We start from the raw sequence: 14,301 nt of genomic DNA, 5'->3' as shown, positions 1-14,301 counted from the left end.
CTACTCAATTATGCTTATTAAAATTGTTGATTTATGGAGTGAGTGGCGTCATTTTAGTCGAATAAAATGTTGCTAAAAGAAGCACTCCAAATATCTTTAGAGGGAATCCACATCCAAACTTTTTTGAAACAGAGCCTCTTTCACTAGGAGGTACCGCTAAATAGATCTCCATCCACCTTTTTTGCAACGCGGTAAAGTCGTACTAGACCATAACTTCGTCCACTGCGGTGGAGGCAGTGTAGAGGACAACGAGGAGGACCCTTCAACATATCCATCATGCATATGACAGACTTGGAAGTATAAAGACCATCTGCAAAGTCACATAAATGGTTTTTATTTTTACAGTAAAATGAAGATAAAACACTTATCACATGAATTGTTTCAATCTTTTAATGCTTTTCTTTGAAACTAATCTTTTAATGTTTATCATCTTCAGTTTTTTTTAATATTTATTCCAAATTGATTTTCTACTGTTGTAAGGATTATGTGTTAGCTCAAGTAGTAAGAGTTAGGGACATAAGGGTTGGTGGGATAAAAAGTGAAGGGTCTAGGATTTGAACCCTAAAGATGACTAATTTACTAACAATACTAACAACTAACATTTATCTATAAGAAAATGTGTTATAGCAGTTAATTAAGAGCATGCATACTATGTCCCCAAAGGATAGCTCAAGTGGTAAAAGCTAGGGACATAAGGGTTGGGTGGGATGAAGGGTGAAGGGTCCCGGGTTCGAACCCGGAGGAGGGACTAATTTACTAACATTTCTAACAACTAACATTTGCCTATAAAAAAAAAGAACATGCATACTATATTAAGCAACTCACATAATATGTGTGTGGATCTTCTTGTTTAATGAAAACCACATTAACCAATGCCTTGAGTGTTAATCATTTACCTTCAACTTCTACTGATAATTAATCATGGATAATTGCAACATCGAGTTACCTATAACCCTTTTAAACCCATTTCTTTTTTGTGTGTAGGGCCCTTGGCGCATCAATTTTTTAAAGTTTTTTGGTAGAACCTTTATGTCTGTTTTGTAGAAGTTTTAAGAGGAAGGAAGTTGGTAGAGGATAAAAAGACTGAAAAATGAATTTGTTGCTTGTTTGAGAGAGAGTTGAAAATGGAGAGAAATGTAAAATATAGAGGGAGGGTGAATAGTGCTATTGGGCTTTTCCACGCACCAACTGACCAAAGGCAAGGAAATGGCTTGATAACATGATTAGTTGCATAAGTACACAAACAATCTTGTTAATTAATGTTTTTTTAACTCTAATTACTTCTAGACTTTATTGATTTTTTTTTTGCTTTAACGGGAAACTAACAAAACAATAAATGAAAACTAAGGAATGACAAGAGAATCCTTAAACAGGAAGGTCTCTAGCTCAGGATGTGCATCGTTAACAATTTCCTATTATTTTCCTTAACAAGTTATATTTCATCTTTTAAAAAACCCTTTAAAAATATAAATATATTGATTAAATAACATAAAAACATAAAATAAAATGTATATTAATAATACTTTATTTAAAGATAAAATAGTAATTATCAAAACACTCACTTTTCCATTTAATCACTTTTTTTTTCTCTTTATCCAAACAACTTAAAACTCGCCGCATTTTACCTTTATATTCTTCCCACTCATATTCTTTCATTTCCTATTCATTCATCTCATTTTTACCACTGTATCAAAACAAAAAATAGGGTTTTGAGGACTACCTATAAAACTGAAATTCACCTTGGAAGGAGCAATCAATCACTGTTGAGATTTACCAAGTCTGAAAGTTTCTCCTATTTTTCTTCCTTCTTCCTCGGTAAACGATCTCTTCTTTCCTTTTCTTCATGAATCTTTCTTTAATGTTCTTCTTACATGGATAATCCTATATAATATTGCAAAATGCAGGCAAAATGAACAATTGCAAACACACAACAAACATAACACAATATTTTTTTGTTTTTATTTTATCTTGATAGAATAAGTATTGTGTATTACTCTCATTTTCATCATCTTCTTCTTCACTGAAGACAAAAACCCTACCCTACCTACCAAAATTGATTCCCAAAAACCCCATCCCAACTGAATCAAAAACCCTAACTTTCCCTAACACTAAAAAATCATCTCATTTTCCCTCACATTTCTATTTCCGGAAATGATTCCCACCATTATCGTTACCCGCCATTCTTCCATTGCTCTCACCACCACCACCAACAAAACCTTCACCCGAAACTCTCCAACCACCACCCTATTTCTTCAACCACGTCGACGTCATCCTCAGCCTTTTCACTGACATTGTCGATTCCCCACTGGAATCCTCCCCGTTCATTGGGGACTCCGACCTCCACTTCAAGACAACCTAAAACCCTAACATTTCCAAACCTTCTCTGTTCGAGATAAAAGAAAACCCAAAACCTCAATCCAGATTCGAACACAAAACACAATACATAAGGGAAAGGGTTTATTTGCTGTTCCTTTTTGTTGAGTACTCATTCATGGATTTATCCTTGTTTTATTCTTAACTTGTTCTCTTTGTAATCTGTCACAACATGTTACTTTCCTTATTTTGGTTTTCATTTAATGAATGAAGCAGAAGCGATGTTAATGAATAACAATAGAACTAACTTGGATTTGAATGCACAATTGGGTGATCTTTTTATTGACTTTTAGTTGTTGATTTCTCATTTTCTGATATAGCACTTAGTAATCGAGAGGATTTTAAGTGCATTTTCGTTTTGGTGAATTAATTTTTCAGGATTTATTTGTTTTATTTTTAGATTCCTTTTGGGAGGCACCACCCATAACTCATGACATGATTACAACCTGTCTACAACAACTTGTTCAAGGTTTTTATGTTAATGATACGGCTGTGCTTTCATCTGTGATAAGACGATTGAGATTCAAAGCGACATATGTGTATGTGTTTCAGACGAGAAATACATATCTAGTAACCTCTTCTCTCTTCCACTTCTTCTTCTGTCTTCTCTTTTCAATTTGTCAACTTTTTTTACTAATCTGACAATGTGTAGGGGACTTTGTGAGTTTTTTCTTTGACTTTTTTCCTATGGAAGGGGAATTTGTCGATGAGGAGGATGGTGGACAAATCCTAGAGGGGGAGGAAGAAGGTCAACACCACCACGATGTGTCCCATGAAGTTTGGTCATCAACTCTTGCACATGTAAACAATCCTCTGAGCTTTTTAAGGATGAAATCCATTTATCTGCTCTACTCGACACAGAGGGGGCTAACATCACACACTTGGAGTTGCAGGAAATGGTGGTTGAGTTGATCTTGACTCACTTAGCAAATCTTCCTTGAGGCCACCTATAGTCTTGTGTGCTAGACTATACAAGAGGATTTGGAGGGCATTTTTTGTGAATAAGTTTCTTAAGAGTTATTTGTTTTGTTTTTAGATTCCTTTTGTTAAAGCTTATCAGACTTAGTTTCGGTAAAAAGGATGGTTACCATTCAGGCAAGTCATTCAATGCAAAAAAAGGTTCTTATAGGAACAACTTTGTTGTAAATTTGAGTAGGATTGTATTTACTAAAAGGATATTCAAAGGTGACCATCTCTAAGATGCACATTACAAAAGAGTATATGTTATGACTAATTCATATTAGTCATATTCGAACACTTATGGAGCCAAAAACTCAGGTGTGCCTAAAACAAATAAAAAAATAAACTAAGCAATTTTAGAGTGTTCAACTGATAAATTGGGTAGATAAGCTCATCAAATTGACATAAGCATTTGAACTGAGATGAACTAATTATAAAGAAGAAGAAAAAGTCACATATTTATATTCACATATCCGACTATAATTAAAGTCATGCTTTCTTGCCCACTAATATAGCGAACAACTTTAAATTTACAAAGAATCACAGAAGGGCCAACATAATCAATTCATTTTCTATAGACGTGGCCAACAATGGGGCTTTGAATTATTGACTTCCCACATACAAGTGTTATGAGTTTACCACTTGGGGGAACTTAATTGCTAGTGCTGCGTGGAATGGGGTAGGTTTGATATTTTGCCACCTTCGTAATACCTTTCATTTTGCAGAAGTAAACATCACTCACATCATGGACTATAACCCAGAGGTGTCATCCATCACTCATAACATGAATACGACCTGTCTAGAACAACTTGTTCAAGATTCTTCCAAAATTGCTCAATTTCATTCAATGCATACCATGACGGGAAACATCCCAATATGAAAAAAGCAAGACATCACATAAATTGTTTTTATCTTTTAATCTTTATACATATTTAGTTTTATTTTAGTATATTTCTTCCTAGACGATTTGTTTTCTTTTGTAAGGACTCTATATATGTTATAACAGTTAATAAAGAACATGTATACTATTATTTAACAACTTTCACAATGTGTGGATCTTCCACATCAATGTCATAACTATAACTAGTAATAACTTAATTAATAATGGATAAGATGATTAAAACATTGAGGTATTACAACCATTTTTTGTGTGTAGGGCCCTTAGCCCATCAATTTTAGGGTGGAGCCTTTAGGGTTTAGGGGAACACCTATAAAAAAATTCTACATGGGACCTTGGTAGGAGCAAGCAGACACCGTTGAGATTCTCCAAATTCCAAAAGTTTCTCACCTTTTTCTTCCTCGGTAATTGATCTCTTCTTTCTTTTTCTTCATGAATCTTTCTTTACTGCTTCTTACTTTCAACCATCATTTCAACTACTAAATTATGTCTATTTCTGTACATGGATAATGTAAAATAACATTGCAAAATGCATGCAAAATGAACAATTTCACACAGACAACCCACAAAGCACAATATTTTTTGTTTTTGTTTTATCTGAATAGAATAAATATTGTGTATTACTTTCATTTTCATCATCTTCTTCTTCACTAAAGACAAAAACCCTACCCTACCTACCCTTATTCCCAAAAGCAGAATCACAAACCCTAACTTTACCCAAGAATCAAAAATCATCTCATTTTCCCTCACATTTATATTTCCAGAAATGATTCCTACCATCGCTGTTACCCGCCATTCCTCCACCGCTCTCACAATCACCACCCACAAAACCTTCACCCGGAACTCTCCGACCACCACCCCATTTCTTCAACCACACCGACGTCATCCTCCGCCTTTCCACTGACATTGTCGATTCCCCACTGGACTCCGACCTCCACTCCAAGACAACCGAAAACCCTAATATTTCCAAACTTTTTCTGCTCGAGGTGAAAGAAAACCCAACAACCCCAATCCATATTCGAACACAAAACATAGTACATATGAGAGAGTGTTTATTTGATTTTTCCATTTTGTTGAGTATTCATGCTTGGATTTATCCTTGTTTTGTTCTCAGCTTGTTCTCTTTGTAATCTGTCACAACATGTTTCTTGCCTGCTTTGATGTTCGTTTAATGAATGAAGCTCTCGTAATACTGATGTTAATGAATAGCAATAGAACTAACTTGGATTTGGATGGACAGTTGGGTGGTCTTTTTATTGACTTTTAGTTGTTGATTTCTCATTTTCTGATAGAGCACTTAGTAATCTTGTAGGAATTTAATGTCTAGGCACTATCAAATTACTATTTTCCACGTGTTTCTATTTCAATATTTTTTATGACAATCCTTTAGTTTCTGTGAGGACGAGATTGTAGGTTTACAATTTTGCTCGATACTCCTACCTCTAGGAGTTTTTTCTTTAACTTTTTCCCCATGTAAGGGGAATTTGTCGATGAAGAGGGAGATGCACAACTCCTAGAGGGGGAGTAAGAAGGTCAGAACCACCATGTTGTTTCCTATGGAGTTGTGGTCATCAGCTCTTGCACATGGAAACAATCCTCTAAGGTTTGTGAGGATGGAATCCATTTATTTACTCTACTCGATAAAGAGGTGGCCAATATCACACACCTGGAGTTGCTAGAAATGGTGGATCAGTTGATTTTACCTCACTTGACAAATTTTTCTCGAGGCCAGCAACTGTTTTGTGTGCTTGACTATTCAAGAGGATTTTAAGTGCATTTTTTTTGGTGAATTAATTTCTTAGGAGTTATTTGTTTTATTTTTAGATTCCTTTTGTGAGGCGCCACCTATGACTCATGATATGATTACGACCAAGGTTTTATGTTAATGATACGGTTATGCTTTACATCTGTGGTAAGACGATTGAGATTCAACGCGATCTATGTCTTTGTGTTTCAAACCAACAATACATATTTAGTAACCTCTTCTCTTTTCCACTTTTTTTCTGTCTTCTCTTTTCAATTTGTCAATTTTTTTTTTACTAATTTGCAATATGCAGGGAAATATTTGTGTTCGATAGCTGCAAGAATTGAGGGAATTTGTATATTTACAGTTTTTCTCAACACTCCTAAATCTGGGAGTTTTTCTTCGACTTTTTTTTCCTTGGAAGGTGAATTTGTTGATGAGGAGGAAGGTGGACAACTCTTAGATGGGGAGGAAGAAGGTCAGCACCACCATTGATTTTTGTCTTTAATAATGATTTTATGTTATGTTATAGCAGTTAAGTTAATTAAGATCATGCATATTATATTTAGTAACTCACAACATGCAAATCTTCTTATTTAATGAAAACCATATCAATCAATCAATGCCTTAAATGTTAATCATTTATCTTCAACTTCTAGTGATAGTTAATCATAGATAAATTAATTACAACATCGAGTTACTTACAACTATTTTTACCTTTTATTTTGTGTGTAGGCCCCTCGGCCCATCCATTTTTTTGAAGTTCTTGGGTAGAACATTTACACTATGTTTGTTTATAAGAATTTTAAGAGGAAGGAAGTTAGTAGAGGGTAAAGTAATTGAAAGATTAACTTGTTTCTTGTTTGGGAGAGAGTTGAAAATGGAGGGTGAATAGTGCTATTGGGGTTTTCCACACACCAAAGGCAAGGAAATGGCTTGCTAACATGATTAATCCTCGTTAATTAATTCTTGTTAACTCTACATTACTCCTTGACTTTGTTGATGGATGTATCATCGTTAACTCTACATTACTTTCTGATCAAGACCACGAATTTGCTTGGGGATTTTTCACATTTTTCATCGTTTAACATTCAGATTTTCAATTGAATTAGGGGTATTGTTTGTTTGTTCAGATGCAGAATGAATTTCCCATGTTGGTGGTACTCTTTTTTCTTGCTAAGTTTTTATCCCACTGGGTTTTTCCTAGTAAGGTTTTAATGAGGCTCCTTCATGGGATACGTTAGAGGTTATTCTATGGGTTGGTGATGGGTTTGTGCACTTTTCATTCTTACACTTTGGTCTCTTATTTCTTGGTCAGGTTGTACTGTACTTCTATCTTGAGCTTTATTTTGGCTCAGGCTTTTATATTTATTATATTCATTTCGTTTCCAAAAAAAAATCATCGTTGATAATTTCCTATTATTAACCTTAACAAGTTAATAGAGTATTTTATTTTATTTTTTTGCTTTATCGGAAAACAAGAGTATTTCATCTTTTAAAAAAATACTTATAGTGATTAAATATCGTAATATTAATTTTAGCCTTAATTTTATTATAAAATATATTTTATAATTATCTGAAACATAGAATAAAATGTATAGTAATAATATTTTATCAAAAGATATAATAGAACAGTAATTATGAAAACACTACACTAACCTTTGTATCATATTAATTTTACACTAATATTTCTCATTTCTATCATTTATCTCATTTTCACCTCTGGATCCAAACAAACAATAGGGTTTTAGGGACCACCTATAAAAGTGAAATCCCCCTTGGGATGAGCAATCAATCACTGTTGAGATTTACTTAGTTTGAAAGTTTCTCCTATTTTTCTTCCTTCTTCCTCGGTAAACAATCTCTTATTTCGTATATAACATTGCAAAATGAACAATTGCACACACACAACATATAGAGCAAAATATTTTTTATTTTTGTTTTATCTGAATAGAATAAATATTGTGTATTACTTTCATTTTCATCTTCTTCTTGTAGTCAACGACCTATCTAGTGTCTACAACCGCTCTTTAAAGGTTTTTCTGTTAATGATTAGGTTGTGCTTTACATTTGTGGTGAGACGATTGAGATTCAAAATGATCTATGTCTATGTGTTTCAGACCAACAATACGTATCTGGTAACCTCTTCTCTAATCCTCTTCTTCTTCTATCTCCTCCTTTCAAGTTTCAATTTTATTTTACTAATCTGCAATTTGTAGGAGATTACTTGCGTTCGATAGCTGCAAACAGTGGCGGAGGGAGGGGACTCCCCCTGCCATTGTCACCCCGAGATTTCTAATTTACCTTACCAATATTATGTAAAACCTCTTGTGGCCCCACTCTAAAAAATATAAAAATATTATATGTATTAGAAAAGTGATCCTTTGTCATACTTTTCTCACAATACCAAGGCAAAAACTTTCCCACGGCTGTCAACTTTTCACGCTTTTAATATTTTTTTTTATTGTTTTCTTTCTATATGTATGATTCACTGCAAGTTTATACCCAATAGTTCTAAGTCCTTAACATACTAGCTACCTATATTACACTATTTTACTCATTTATCTTTTTGATGAGCTTCTTCACCAAGTTTTTTTTAGGCTTTAAGTTGGTTTCATTATCGTACTACTGAGGTCACTATTATACAAGTTTGTTCTGAAGTCTCTTCTTTTATCCAAGAGATGACATAGATAATACTTCTTGTACTGCCAAGACTGTCATCATTTTCTTTCTACTAAAGTAGCTGCATGGAAATGTTTTCTATATCCTAGAAAAATATCAATGTGAAAGATATACTAAGGGTATACTATGTCCTAGAGAAATATTATGCACTTCAAAAAAATTACAATGAGAGGATGAGAGGAATCTTTCACATTGCCTTTGGTTGATACTCATGTTGCACCTTTGCCATGTCGTAGATTTTTGAGACTGAATTAATAATTTCTTTGTGTGAGCTTGCATCTTCGTGATTGTCTTCAAAGGAATCATTCGCTGAGCATGTTATGACCATTTTATCATTTCACATTTGCAACCACATGTGGCTTTCACTCCTTCACATGGTCTGTCTCCATATTTTTCTTTCTTCTCCAATCCGTGCTTTCTTTCTTCGACAATTGGGTATGTGAAAAAAAAAATCATTGCATTTTTCATGATGAAAGTGTTGTTGAACCACCTCTTTCTAGTGACATTTATATGTTGGTTAAGATAAGATGTATTGTACTCATTTATATCAGATTTGTTACATAAATTATACATTTGAAAATTCAAGTTTTCTTACAAATGATATGCACTTTACTCTTGGCCACCCCGAAGTTAAAATTCCGCCTCCGTCACTGGCGGCAAGAATTAGGAGAATTTGTAGGTTTACAATTTTGCCCGACACTCCGAACTCTGGGAGATTTTTCTTCGACTTTTTCCCCATGAAAGAGGAATTTGTCAATGAGGAGGAAGGTGCACAACTCCTAGAGGGGGAGGAAGATGGTCTGCACCACCATGGTGTGTCTCATGGAGTTGTGGTCATCAAATCTTGCACATGGAAACAATCCTCTTAGGTTTTGAGGATGAAATTAATGTATCTACTCTACTCGACACAGAGGGGGCTAACATACTTGTAGTAGCAAGAAATGGTGAATCAGTTGATCTTAGCTCACTTGGCAAAGTTTGCTCGAGCCCGCCAACTGTCTTGTGCGCTAGACTTTTCGAGAGAATTTGAAGAGAATTTTTGTTTTGGTCAATTAGTTTCTCATGAGTTATTTGTTTTGTTTTTAGATCCCTTTTACGACATGTCTACAACAACTCTTTCAAGTTTTTCTGTTAATGATATGGTTGTGTTTTACATCTGTGGTAAGACGATTGAGATTCAAAGTTGTAAGACCCAAGATTTTAGAATTAAATAAATAATTAATTTCCAACTCACGCATAGGATTATGTGTAAGCGTGAGAGGAACTTGCCTCGTGTTTAATGTTTGGATTAGCGTTATGGAGTAGAAAGTTCAGGAAATGGTTAAGAATAGTTATATAGTCGCTATAGGTTATAGCACGAGTTTCATTCACTTCCGCCTTAGGGCGAAAACGTTAGTAAAAGGCTAATCCGCTCTTAAAGCACTGTAGAAACGATATTCAAAAATATTCAGAGGAATATAAGAACTTATCTTATTCCTTTCCACGACGAGTGTTTCGACAAGAAACCTTGGATTGTACGAACGATCGATTTCGATTCTCGGAAGTTTGCCGAAACCGAGTTCCTGTTAGCTCAAAAACCTTAAAGTAAACTGTTGATGAAGACTTTTTCTATTCGGAGCTTCAAATGAAGATTCCACACGCGTTCACCCATTTCTTTCGATGTTTCCAATCTTTCTTCAGAAGGAAGTTTCTGCATCTGACATTCGCTGCAAAAAGTAGTTTTTCGGGTAAAATAGATTTACACCGACTTTGGATCGTTTGCTTTAATTCTGAGAAACCTATTTTGAGTTCTGGAATTCTATCGCCAGAACCTATCTTAGAATTCACGGAGGAATGTGCAGGAAAAATCGGAATCGCGAAATATTCATTTTCCCGCGTTTTCCATTTTCTATATATAGCTTGAAAAATGAAGAAAAAAACAACAAAAAACATCACCATTTTCACCATTGTGGCCATGGGGTTCAAGGAGGAAGGAGGAGAAAAAGTTTTTCGCCGATTCTTGTCTGATCGTCGCACAGTTCGTTGCTACGCGTAGGCCTCAAGGTACTGATGCTATTTCTTACTTCTGATCGTCAATTCTATCGTTTTTCTCTATGTCTTTCTGTGCTCAAAGTTTTGAGCTTTTTGTAAAACTGTCCAAATAACTCGATCTCTCTATCTAAACTTATTCCCTGCATGCCCAAGAGCATGTTTAGAGGATTACATTTCGCCGAATCTCGCCGAATTGCCGCCGAGTTTCAATTCTGCTCAAAATACCCATTTCTGACAAAGGTTCCGCTTTTTGAATAAAAAACTCTCGTCTGAGCTTAGCGTCAGTAGGATTAGTTGTTATAAATGTCGTTAGGATCACGCTCATCCAATTTATTTTTCAAAATTCTGATTTTGAGTTTCCGAGCTAAAAATATTGACCAAAATACCTCTGCTCTAGTTTTCGATCCGATAATTTTTCTGAGAGTTTCCCTGGCCTAGATATCGCCTAAGAATACCTAGGAATTAAAGTAGATCGAAGAAAAAGTTCGGAAACCCTATTTTTGAGAGTGGCCGAAACCAGTTTGTTAGGGTACCGTGTCCAAAAATAATTTTTGGGGCTCTATGACCTGAGCTATAGCGTAGCTCTTTCGATTGTCGAACTTTTGGCTTCGGTTTCGTGTCATTCCGAGTTCTGTAGCTCGAGTTATGCGCATTTTAGCGAAAACATGTCTTATTGTCAATTCGTGCCTAAATGTCGAACTCTAGAGCTTCAAACGCTTCTTTTCGGGTTTTGATAGTGTTATTAGTTGTTTTGTTTCTTAGCGACTAAGCAATGATACTTTGCTTAAGGTTTGGAACGAGTTGAGCTGAGGAAAGAGACTTTGGAGCAATTGGTGAGGTTTCACAACTGAGGAGGATGCCCGGGGAACTTGCTGCGTTCGGGAGCTTTATTCTGGATTGGACTGGGATGTTGAGCTTGGATGGAGAAATTGGCTAAGGTAAGGGTCACTCAGTTTTAACGTGTCTTTGAGTCTTGTCTGCTTTTATCGCACTGCCTGCGTTTGAGATGAAGATGTTCATATTGATTGGCATTGGATTATGATTATTATGTTGAACTGGGAAAATGTTTTCTGGAGGCTTCGGCCGAGTGAACTTATTGAGACGTGTGTCTCCGTTTTCTGAGAGGCTTCGGCCGTTTACTGGTATCTGTCATTGAACTGAGTTGGTATGCAATTGAGTTGATTTATGTTCGTTGATAATAGGAATAACATGTGGCTACTCTGAATTGATCATTTGTTGGGCATTGTTGTTGATTGACTTGGCATATAGGCTTTGGTCCTTAAGTGGCGATGAGGTGGGTGTGGTCCCGCGTGATTGTTCCGTCTTTCGAGGCGTTATAAAGTGGCAATGAGGTGGGTGTGGTCCCACGGGATTGTCCCATCTTTCGAGATGTTCTAAAGTGGCGATGAGGTGGGTGTGGTCCCACGCGATTGTCCCGTCCATAGTGGCGCTAAGTGGCGATGAGGTGGGTGTGGTCCCGCGTGATTGTCCCGTCTTTCGAGGCGTTATAAAGTGGCAATGAGGTGGGTGTGGTCCCGCGGGATTGTCTCATCTTTCGAGATGTTCTAAAGTGGCGATGAGGTGGGTGTGGTCCCACGCGATAGTCCCGTCCGTAGTGGCGCTAAGTGGCGATGAGGTGGGTGTGGTTCCGCGTGATTGTCCCGTCTTGAGAGACGATATTGATCGATCCATTTTGGTAGCAGCATATAGTTGCATTATAGGGAACTAACACCTGACCCTATGTTGTTGGATTTTAGTTATTGGTTTATTGATATCTGACTTGATGTTATATTGTTGAGGTTATTATTATCTGAGTTAATATATGTTAAGTTGTTGATATATGAGTTTAGTTATATTGCTGATTTTGTTGATATCTGGATTAACTTAAGTTGCTAGTTTATTTACCATGCTAGGTAATTAAATTTGAATAGCATGATTTTCTCTTTTATATGTGGTAGTTGCATGGAGTTAACCCTTTCTATTTGCTACTTGTTATTTGGGCGCTTAACGCTATTAGGCGATGAAGAGCCTTCTGGCGATGCTTAGCCATGTTGAGATGAAGGAGGGATAGTAACCGACGGAGCAAGGATGGAAGAAGCTGTATAGTTCCTCTTAGTAGTTTATGCTTTGAGTCTTCTTCGTTATCTGAAAACTCTGTTACTAAAACCCTGTTTTCGCCACTGTTTAAGTGTGCGTACTTGTTTTGGAAACTGCTTATGCTATTGTAAGACACTATTATTATATGTCGGGAACGGGTTGTTTAATTAAGACTATGTTATGTATTAAACTGTGTTTAGTTGTTTTGAAAAGGAAAAAAATTATCGTGTTTTCTTAGGATTACGAAATAGTCCTTAGACTTTGTTAGGTTACTAATGTGACTCCTCAGTTGAGAAATTGGGGCGTTACAAAAGCGATCTAAGTTTATGTATTTTAGACCAACAATACATATCTGATAACCTCTTCTCTAATCCTCTTATTCTTCTGTCTTCTCTTTTCAATTACTAATGGCTTATTAGCACTTTTGGTCCCCCACGTTTGTTATTTGTGCAAATAGGATCCCCAAACTTTAAAAATAACATTTCACTACCCCGACGTTTACCTCCGTCAACACTTTTGGTCCCCGGACAGTTTTCCGTCAAGAAACTAACGGTTTTGAGGGCAAATATGTAATTAAACAAAAAATATAATTAAGATATTAAAAAAAACCCAAAAAATTCATCATCTCTCTTCTTCCATCATCTCCATAATTTTCTCTAATATTAAAAATCAAAATCATCTTCATCCTCTTTTTCATCTCACAAACATCTTTAATCTTTATCTCATTCATCCTCATCCTCATATACATACTAAAAAAAAAAGAGATTCAGACCATAACCCACCCAAACATACTCGCACACAACCACACACACAAAGACCTTAATATCTCTCTCACACAATCAGCAATAAAGATTCCAACTTATTCTATTTAAAAGATCAAAGGATAATATTATAAAGATATGCCCAGATGGAGTAAGATGCAATTATGCAACCCCATAACCAAATACAACAAGGAGGCAGTGATAAATTCACAGATCTCTAAGATTCTTTGGGAATGAGATTTATAGAGAGGCAGAGAGTGATTTTCCTCTCTACGCTGAACGAATTGAAGACCTGCGATGAGAAAGAGCTGGGAGATCCACCCAAACCTACCATGCTTGAAGAACTAATTCTTGCCAAGCCATTCAAGAGCAGGGTGGGTGAAAAAGTGAAGAGTAGCGCAATCTCGCTTGCTTTTGACTAGAGTTCATTGGATCTTCTATAAGCTCTCCTTCTAAGCTCTCCAGATCTGAGCATAGATCAATTTCTGGGAATTTGATGTGTGTTGATGAGATTTGGGGGAAAATGTTTTCTGGGTTTGTTCTGTATTTTCTGGGTTTTAGGTGGTGATGGGTGAAGAAGGAGGAGGAAGAGTGGTGGTTGGGGGTGGGGAAGTGCTATTAGAGAATAGGTTTTGTGTCAATCTCAGTTTTGAGTTTGAAGATGATGCAGAAAGAAGATGAAGATCAAAGGTTTTTTTGGACTTTTAATTTTTTTTTTAATTTTAAATTAATTTTTGGGTTCAATTGCACTTTTG

This window comes from Lotus japonicus, chromosome 5 (assembly GCF_012489685.1).
Source record: "Lotus japonicus ecotype B-129 chromosome 5, LjGifu_v1.2".
NCBI lineage: Eukaryota > Viridiplantae > Streptophyta > Magnoliopsida > Fabales > Fabaceae > Lotus > Lotus japonicus.
Note: the sequence above shows the minus strand (reverse complement) of the source record.